This window comes from Schistocerca nitens, chromosome 4, assembly GCF_023898315.1.
Source record: "Schistocerca nitens isolate TAMUIC-IGC-003100 chromosome 4, iqSchNite1.1, whole genome shotgun sequence".
Lineage (NCBI taxonomy): Eukaryota > Metazoa > Arthropoda > Insecta > Orthoptera > Acrididae > Schistocerca > Schistocerca nitens.
Window position 1 is genome coordinate 151,737,966 of NC_064617.1, and position 10,543 is coordinate 151,748,508.

The 10,543-nt window shown below is 43.1% G+C and overlaps 1 pseudogene; it reads right to left on the reverse strand.

Moving 5' to 3' along the window:
- Positions 1–893: 893 nt before the first annotated feature.
- On the reverse strand, positions 894–1,011 carry LOC126254163 (5S ribosomal RNA; annotated as a pseudogene).
- Positions 1,012–10,543: the final 9,532 nt, after the last annotated feature.

Consider the following 10,543-nt stretch of genomic DNA (forward strand, 5'->3'; position numbering starts at 1 on the left):
TCTATCTGATACCTATTAGTATCTCCAGGATTCTTCCAGGTATACAACCTTCTTTTATGATTCTTGAACCAAGTGTTAGCTATGATTAAGTTATGGTCTGCGCAAAATTCTACAAGGCGGCTTCCTCTTTCATTTCTTCCCCCCAATCCATATTCACCTATTATGTTTCCTTCTCTCCCTTTTCCTACTGACGAATTCCAGTCACCCATGACTATTAAATTTTCGTCTCCCTTCACTACCTGAATTATTTCTTTTATCTCGTCATACATTTCATCAATTTCTTCATCATCTGCAGAGCTAGTTGGCATATAAACATGTACTACTGTAGTAGGCATGGGCTTTGTGTCTATCTTGGCCACAATAATGCGTTCACTATGCTGTTTGTAGTAGCAATTACTATAACGTAATAACACGAAAAAACTAAACTACGCCTGACGATGAGGTTATTCGTGGGCGCTTATGTGAAGACGCAAAACTGCAGTTACGGGGTTACTGTCGCTGCGGGAACAGCTGAGCATGCCATTGTGTTTAGTGAACCCATAGTCAAGATGAATATCGGCCGGTTCTTCATGAGTAAACCTACCCATATCGTTGCGTACCAATGTTAACAAACATATAACTGTACTGGAAGAAACAACCCGAGACTGAACCGAGCAGTACTGAACGCGAGCTTGAGGATCAAGAGTAAATGTACTTCGTCTTCAGGCCACAAGTGGCCCATCGGGACCATCCGACCGCCGTATACATCCTCAGCTGAGTATGCGGATAGGAGGCGCGTGGGGTCAGCACACCGCTCTCCCGGTCATTATGATGGTTTTCTTTGACTGGAGCCGCTACTATTCGGTCGAGCAGCTCCTCAATTGGCATCACGAGGCTGAGTGCACCCCGAAAAATGGCAACAGCGCATGGCGGCCCGGATGGTCACCCATCCAAGTGCCGGGCACGCCCAACAGCGCTTAACTTCGGTGATCTGACGGGAACCGGTGTATCCACTGTGGCAAGGCGGTTGCCCAAGAGTAAATTAGGCTTTACTACTGTCGGCAGCAAGCGGCCTGAGTGAATGGAATACGTTTCTCTCCAATCAAGACACACACTGCATGCCGTCAACAATGTCATTCTTGTGCAGATATTTATATAACAGTACAAGAGGTAAGAAAGCGAACGAAATATTGTCACTCTTTAACGTACCACTGGAGACCGCTCATTTAGTGTAATAATCGGAAAACGTCCGTGGAAAACCTGTGAAATTTTATCGATGAAGTTCTGGTTCACTCCGCAGAAATGCAAAATGGCCTTTTCGTCTGAATGACAACGCATCTTATTCACATTACATGTACCATATGAAGGGCTTATTTCTATAATGGTATAAGTCCATTTCTGTTCATTCTGAGATACAGAGTCCTAAAGTTAAATGAGTATATATACTGGAATATTTCTGGTATCTCAACTGCAGATTTTTCAGTGCTTATTTAACTTTAGGACTCTGTATCTCAGAATGAACAAAAATGGACTTGTACCACTACTGAAATGAGCCCTTCATATACTGATCCTTGAGAACAGACCATATTTTATTTTAAAGTATGCTTTGTCGAGTGCCGGCCGAAGTGGCCGTGCGGTTAAAGACGCTGCAGTATGGAACCGCAAGCCGCTATGGTCGCAGGTTCGAATCCTGCCTCGGGCATGGATATTTGTGATGTCCTTAGGTTAATTAGGTTTAACTAGTTCTAAGTTCTAGGGGACTAATGACCTCAGAAGTTGAGTCCCATAGTGCTCAGAGCCATTTGAACCATTTTTTGAACCTTTGTCGAGTAAAAGAGATATGATTTTTAAAATCCGTGTTCCTAATACGGGTTCAAAGTTTTCCATTGTATATTCTGAATATCTGGTAACAAATAAGAAAAATGTTGTTGGGTCCGACAGAAAACGAAAGAACTCTAATCGCTTCTGACTGTAAAAAATTTGGCATTACAGTTCTTGTTCGAGCGACTACAGTCTTCTTCATCAGGATACCACGTAATGACAGGTCGACGCAGGCCGTCGGTCGTTCTACCTGCCGGGAAAGCGCGGAATTGGGATGGGGAATTAGTGGACCCTTCCTCGACATTTCAGGGGTGCAAATTTCACTGGATGCAATTTACAGGACACCCACGGGTCGTAGCTGAGTCCTTGAGGTGGGGGTGGGGTTAAGGGATAAGATGTGACTTGTAAAGGAAAGGTCACCACAAGCAGGGGGCTTCGGCAAGATCGCTCAGCAGCAGATCTGTTGCAGCGGACACGCTATATTGCTTTCTACGGCGCTAGCCAGGTGCATGCAAAATCAAATGTGTGTGAAATCTTATGGGACTTAACTGCTAAGGTCATCAGTCCCTAAGCTTACACAGTACTCAAACTAAGTTATCCTAAGGACAAACACACACACCCATGCCCGAGAGAGGACTCGAACCTCCGCCGGGACCAGCCGCACAGTCCATGACTGCAGCGCCTGAGCACGCTCGGCTAATCCCGCGCGGCCCAGGTGCATGCATGCGCAATTCTTCAGAACTGCAACCCCTACACGGTACGGTCAAGGAACTGTTGTAAAAAGCTTGGTCTGAGGGACGATGGCACGCATCCAGGTTAAAGTATTTATTTCACGTATCGGAATCTCTGCTTGAAGGTCGTCCTGGTGCTATGTTTTTCGCAGACCGGCTTTTAATGAAAGTAAGGGAAACTGCCCTGGACGAGCGTTAGTCATCTCACTGCCTTCATATGGAAAGCTATGAGGTTTTTTTTTTTCTTTTCGTCATCAGTCTACTGACTGTTTTGATGCGGCCCGCCACGAATTCCTTTCCTGTGCTAACCTCTTCATTTCAGAGTAGCACTATAGCACTTGCAACCTACGTCCTCAATTATTTGCTTGACGTATTCCAATCTCTGTCTTCCTCTACAGTTTTTGCCCTCTACAGCTCCCTCTAGTACCATGGAAGTCATTCACTCATGTCTTAGCAGATGTCCTATCATCCTGTCCCTCCTCCTTATCATTGTTTTCCACATATTCCTTTCCTCTCCGATTATGCTTAGAACATCCTCATTCCTTACCTTATCAGTCCACCTAATTTTCAACATTCGTCTATAGCACCACATCTCAAATGCTTCGATTCTCTTCTGTTCCGGTTTTCCCACAGTCCATGTTTCACTACCATACAATGCTGTACTCCAGACGTACATCCTCAGAAATTTCTTCCTCAAATTAAGGCCGGTGTTTGATATTACTAGACTTCTCTTGGCCAGAAATGCCTTTTTTGCCATAGCGAGTCTGCTTTTGATGTCCTCCTTGCTCCGTCCGTCATTGGTTATTTTACTGCCTAGGTAGCAGAATTCCTTAACTTCATTGACTTCGTGACCATCAATCCTGATGTTACGTTTCTCGCTGTTCTCATTTCTACTACTTCTCATTACCTTCGTCTTTCTCCGATTTACACTCAAACAGTACTGTGTACTCATTAGACTGTTCATTCCGTTCAGCAGATCATTTAATTCTTCTTCACTTTCACTCAGGATAGCGATGTCATCAGCGAATCGTATCATTGATATCCTTTCACCTTGCATTTTAATACCACTCCTGAACCTTTCTTTTATTTCCATCATTGCTTTCTCGATGTACAGATTGAAGAGTAGGGGCGAAAGGCTACAGCCTTGTCTTACACCCTTCTTAATACGAGCACTTCCCTCTTGGTTGTTGTACATATTGTATATGACCCGTCTCTCCCTATAGCTTACCCCTACTTTTTTCAGAATCTCGAACAGCTTCCAACATTTTATATTGTCGAACGCTTTTTCCAGGTCGACAAATCCTATGAAAGTGTCTTGATTTTTCTTTAGCCTTGCTTCCATTATTAACTGTAACGTCAGAATTGCCTCTCTCGTCCCTTTACTTTTCCTAAAGCCAAACTGATCGTCACCTAGCGCATTCTCAATTTTCTTTTCCATTCTTCTGTATATTATTCTTGTAAGCAGCTTCGATGCATGAGCTGTTAAACTGATTGTGCGATAATTCTCGCACTTGTCAGCTCTTGCCGTCTTCGGAATTGTGTGGATGATGCTTTTCCGAAAGTCAGATGGTATATCGCCAGACTCATATATTCTACACACTAACGTGAATAGTCGTTTTGTTGCCACTTCCCCCAATGATTTTAGAAATTCTGATGGAATGTTACCTATCCCTTCTGCCTTATTTAACCGTAAGTCCTCCAAAGCTCTTTTAAATTCTGATTCTAATACTGGATCCCCTATCTCTTCTAAATCGACTCCTGTTTCTTCTTCTATCACATCAGACAAATCTTCACCCTCATAGAGGCTTTCAATGTATTCTTTCCACCTATCTGCTCTCTCCTCTGCATTTAACAGTGGGATTCCCGTTGCACTCTTAATGTTACCACCGTTGCTTTTAATGTCACAAAAGGTTGTTTTGACTTTCCTGTATGCTGAGTCTGTCCTTCCGACAATCATATCTTTTTCGATGTCTTCACATTTTTCCTGCAGCCATTTCGTATTAGCTTTCCTGCACTTCCTATTTATTTCATTCCTAAGCGACTTGTATTTCTGTATTCCTGATTTTCCCGGAACATGCTTGTACTTCCTCCTTTCATCAATCAACTGAAGTATTTCTTCTGTTACCCATGGTTTCTTCGCAGCTACCTTCTTTGTACCTACGTTTTCCTTCCCAACTTCTGTGATGGCCCTTTTTAGAGATGTCCATTCCTCTTCAACTGTACTGCCTACTACGCTATTCCTTATTGCTGTATCTATAGCGTTAGAGAACTTCAAGCGTATCTCGTCATTCCTTAGTACTTCCGTATCCCACTTCTTTGCGTATTGATTCTTCCTGACTAATGTCTTGAACTTCAGTCTACTCTTCATCACTACTATATTGTGATCTGAGTCTATATCTGCTCCTGGGTACGCCTTACAATCCAGTATCTGATTTCGGAATCTCTGGCTGACCATGATGTAATCTAATTGAAATCTTCTCGTTTCTCCCGGCCTTTACCAAGTATACCTACTCCTCTTGTGATTCGTGAACAGGGTATTCGCTATTACTAGCTGAAACTTGTTACAGAACTCAATTAGTCTTTCTCCTCTTTCACTCCTTGTCCCAAGCCCATATTCTCCTGTAACCTTTTCTTCTACTCCTTCCCCTACAACTGCATTCCAGTCGCACATAACTATTAGATTTTCGTCCCCCTTTACATACTGCATTACCCTTTCAATATCCTCATACACTTTCTCTATCTGTTCATCTTCAGCTTGCGACGTCGGCATGTGTTGTGTCTAGACAAGACAGCCTAGACACAATGAGAGGAAGCCGAAAGGCACGCCCTTAAACTCACGCAGGCTGGCGTGAGGTCTGAAACAGGATACGTAATGAATGCTATAAAGAAAAGTACGTAGCTTCTGGAAACTTTAATCCACCTTTGTAGAACATCGCTCTTGATGATACATTAATGGAATCTCAATATCAATTGAATACGGCGCCTTGCTAGGTCGTAGCAGCCGGCCGCGGTGGTCTAGCGGTTCTCGGCGCTCAGTCAGGAACCGCGCGACTGCTACGGTCGCAGGTTCGAATCCTGCTTCGGGCATGGATGTATGTGATGTCCTTAGGTTAGTTAGGTTTAAGTAGTTCTAAGTTCTAGGGGACTTATGACCACAGCTGTTGAGTCCCATAGTGCTCAGAGCCATTTGAACCATTTTTTTTAGGTCGTAGCAAATGTAGCTGAAGGCTATGCTAACTATCGTCTCGGCAAATGAGAGCGTAGTTGTCAGTGAACCATTGCTATGAACGTCGGCTGTACAACTGGGGCGAGTGCCAGTACGTCTCTCTAGACCTGCCGTGTGGTGGCGCTCGGTCTGCTATCACTGACAGTAGCGACACGCGGGTCCGGCGTATACTAATGGACCGCGGCCGATTTAAAGGCTACCACCTAGCAAGTGTGGTGTCTGGCGGTGACACCACAGCATGTATACCTGAACTATCGTTGTCGGTGTTGGTCTGCTGTCGATTCTGATTGGAACAACACGGTCACTGAACTGTTCACGGTAACACACCCTCTGCCCTACCTTCCTATTCATAACGAATCCTACACTTCTTATACCATTTTCTGCTGCTGTTGATATTACCCGTTACTCATCTGACTAGAAATCCTTGTCTTCCTTCCACTTCACTTCACTGACCCCTACTATATCTAGATTGAGCCTTTGCGTTTCCCTTATCAGATTTTCTAGTTTCCCTACCACGTTCAACCTTCTGACATCCCACGCCCCGACTCGTAGAACGTGATACTTTCGTTGATTATTCAATCTTTTTCTCATGGTAACCTCCCCCTTGGCAGTCCCCTCCCCGAGATCCGAATGGGGGACTATTCCGGAATGTTTTGCCAATGGAGAGATCATCATGATACTTCTTCAATTACAGGCCACATGTCCTGTGGATACACGTTACGTGTCTTTAATGCAGTGGTTTCCATTGCCTTCTGCATCCTCATGTCGTTGATCATTGCTGATTCTTCCGCCTTTAGGGGCAATTTCCCACCCCTAGGACAAGAGAGTGCCCTGAACCTCTATCCCCTCCTCCGCCCTCTTTGACAAGGCCGTTGGCAGAATGAGGCTGACTTCTTATGCCGGAAGTCTTCGGCCGCCAATGCTGATTATTTATCAAAATTTAGACAGTGGCGGGGATCGAACCCGTGACCGAAGACGTTTTGATTATGAATCAAAGACGCTACCCCTAGACCACGGGCTATGAAGCCCTGGTGAAGGAAAGAAAGCAGAAAACAAGAAACCAAAAGCGAAGCAAATGGTTCAAATGGCTCTAAGCGCTATGTAACTTAACATCTGAGGTCATCAGTCCCCTAGACTTAGAACTACTTAAACCTAACCTAAGGACCGCACGGCCACAGTGGCCGGCAAAAGCGAAGCCTTGAATGGAAGAAAGACCCTTGTGAAGAGAAGACATAAGAAAAAAATATTAGGTTGAAAGTTAAATTGCGTTTCCAGAAAATTAAGTTTTTTTTACTGTTGATGTGCCTTTTTCTCTGAATCTATGAAGGCTGTAATTATGAAATTCTGTACATTTATTTCTACAACCCCAATAAACGTTGCCTCAAGAGTAAATTTTGAAATTCTGAGGGTAAGTTGAGATGTGGGGCAAAGTGTTTGAAATTTTGCACAAATTTTACATTATACACACAGAATTATAGTTTAAAAATTATTAAAATTCTCGTATTTGATATTTTCAAAAAAGCTTCATTAGCGAACGTTACTATAAGTAAAGAGGTCAAACAAAGAAAATTTTATAGAAATTTCTTAAATGGTACTTGGAAAAAAGGTATATGTATCCATGATGTTTTTTAAAAATAAAGTTTTTAAATTCCAAAAAAATATTAAATCTACGTAATCCAGTTGTGTTAATTTCATGTAAGTCATGGTACAAAATTTCATTCAGGTATCTTCAAAATTGTGGATTTAGTGCATCTTTTAAATAGTGTGGGTTTTTCTTGAACGTCCACCGTGAACTGAAAATATGTGGAGGATGCAGTTCAAGTCAGAGGAAGTTTGTGATGTTTTAGATATATTTATTTTCATGACTTGTTCCACTCATTCAGGTTACTGTGAACATAAACTACGATGTTATTTCTAACCTGTCGGTGACCAAGAGTTGTCCTTTATTTTGCACCTCATGACGAGTAAGCTGTGGACACTGCCAAGATGTTAACAGTTTTCACAGGGCTGTACAAGGAAGTTGTTTGAGAGACACTCTGGTATCGTGTCGAACATCGACTGATCCTCTAAATCATCCGATTTTAATCCCATAGAGAATTGACTGTCAAACAGTGGGAGAAGCGTAGCAACAAATATCCCCATATTTGACAGAACTACAGGATCTCAACTGGGTATGGCCTACTTGAAGAAGCTTATGGATTCCCTTCGTCGCCCAGTTGAGTTCAGTGTCTAGAGTCAGTGTTACACTGTATTAGAGTGATGTTTCCCGGGGTTAACTAATTTACTGCCCGGTGGGCTTATTTTGGGAGTGAAGTAATGACAATGCTACAGTGCGTCTCACTGCTCTCGAACACCACACACAATAACGTCCTGACGCGCACTGGGGTGTGAGACAGAAGTGCAAGGCGGCGCAGTCACTCTGCAAGTCAGTGCGCAAGATCTGGGGTCACGCCCTCAGGTCAAAGACCAGCGGAATGTAACTGTGGTGTGCGTACTGTAAGACCTTCGGTACACACACCATCAGATTATTTGACTTGTCGCTCTAACGAAGTAGGCGAGTGTCAGCAATATGTCTCGTGGTCTTATCGTGGCGTGTTTATCTTCTGCCGTTAGGTTAGACGATAGAAATGCCACTTGCATGCTTAGAGTAGCAGATTGACGGTGACCAACTTTAAATAGAACCTGATTAATTTTCACACAGATTTATTAAAATAATAACAAGCATAAAATTACTTAACTTGGTTCTGGATGGTATTTACAATTGACAATCTGAAGTTCCCTTGGTATTGGTACGTTAATCTTATTCTCACATATCTCTGATACTTGATAAAAGTTTCTATACATTTATCTTCATGGCTAACAAGGGAACCTCCCCATCGCACCCCCCTCAGATTTAGTTGTAAGTTGGCACAGTGGATAGGCCTTGAAAAACTGAACACAGATCAATTGAGAAAACAGGAAGAAGTTGCGTGGAACTGTGAAAAAATAAGCAAAATATACAAACTGAGTAGTCCATGGGCAAGATAGGCAACATCATGGAGAGTGTGAGCCCAGGAGCGCCGTGGTCCCGTGGTAACGTGAGCAGCTACAGAACGAGAGGTCCTTGGTTCAAGTCTTCCCTCGAGTGAAAAGTTTACTTTCTTTATTTTTGCATAGTTATTATCTGTCCGTTCGTTCATTGACGTCTCTGTTCACTGTAATAATTTTAGTGTCTGTGTTTTGCGACCGTATCGCAAAACCGTGCGATTAGTAGACGAAAGGACGTGCCTCTCCAACGGGAACCGAAAACATTTGATCGCAAGGTCATAGGTCAACCGATTCCTCCACAGCAAAACACATCTGATATATTCTATACGACACTGATGATGGCATGTGCGGCACATGACAGGAATATGTTGTCGACCCACCTAACTTATACACTTGGCGAATGGGTAAAAAGATTCCTCTGCATTGCCCGATTTAGGTTTTCTTGTGGATGTGATAATCACTCCCAGAAAAGTGATGAAAACATAAGAGTTTGTCACATAAACTGAAAATAAAAAGTTAAACTTTTCACTCGATGGAAGATTTGAACCGAGGACCTCTCGTTCCGCAGCTGCTCACGTTACCACGGGACCACGGCGCTCCTGAGTTCACATTATCCTTGATGTTGCCTATCTTCCCCATGGACTACTCAGTTTGTATATTTTGCTTATTTTTTCACAGTTCCACACAACTTCTTCCTGTTTTCTCAATTGATCTTTGTTCAGTTTTTCAAGGTCTATCCACTGTGCCAACATATAACTAAATCTGAGGGGGGTGCGATGGGGAGGTTCCCTTGTAAGTACAGGAATATGATAATCTTATCAGGCGCAGACTGAAACTTGACTACAGACTAATGCAGACTAATGCAGACAGACTTATCGGAGGTCTGTACACTCGTTATAATACCTCACGCGTTCAGGTATCACTGCGTGAGTGTGATCCGCGAGGAGAAAAGGTTCTACGTTAGCAGCAATCTCATTGGCTGCGTTACATATTAATACGCGGATCGGCGGAAGCAGAATTTGGTCCGTCTCTATGACAGCGCCATCTCGTAGTGTGGAGACGGGCGAGCGCTGCGCCTGCGCTGTTGTGCTTAGCGAGGCGCGCTCTAGTGGGAAAGTTGTGTACGCGCTGACTATGCGGAACTATGTACACAACAATAACCAACTATAGAAAATTGGAACTTTATCTCCTAGGATGAAGGCAGTGATAGAGCAATCGAGAAAATCTAAATAAAATACAGGGTATCAATGGAAGAATGGACAGTTTTCTGGGATATGACGGAAACGATCATGGGAAGCAAAAAGTCTACTAAACATGGGCTCTAAAATGCATGCCTTATGAGGTATGACTATCTGTTGAATGGAACAGATGTGTTTCACAGTAGATATGATGTACTCGTACCTCTTAAGGTATGCACTTTGAAGCCCATGCTTACTGGAATTTTTAGCTTGTTTTGGTTAACATTTTTATTTATTTATTTTGATCATCAGTCTTCCGACTGGTTACATGTGACTCTCCACGAATTCCTCTCCTGTGCCAACCTTTCTGTCTAAGTGCAGCACTTGCAACCTACGTCCTCAGTTATTTTCTCGATGTATCCCAATCTCTGTCTTCTTCTAAAAATTTTTTTCAGTTTTTTTTTTACCCTCTACGGCTGCCTCTAGTACCAGGGAAGGTACTGCTTGATGTCAGGTGTCTTATCATCCTGTCCCTTCTTCGTCTCATTTTCCTTATATTTCTCACCTCATGAATTCTGCAG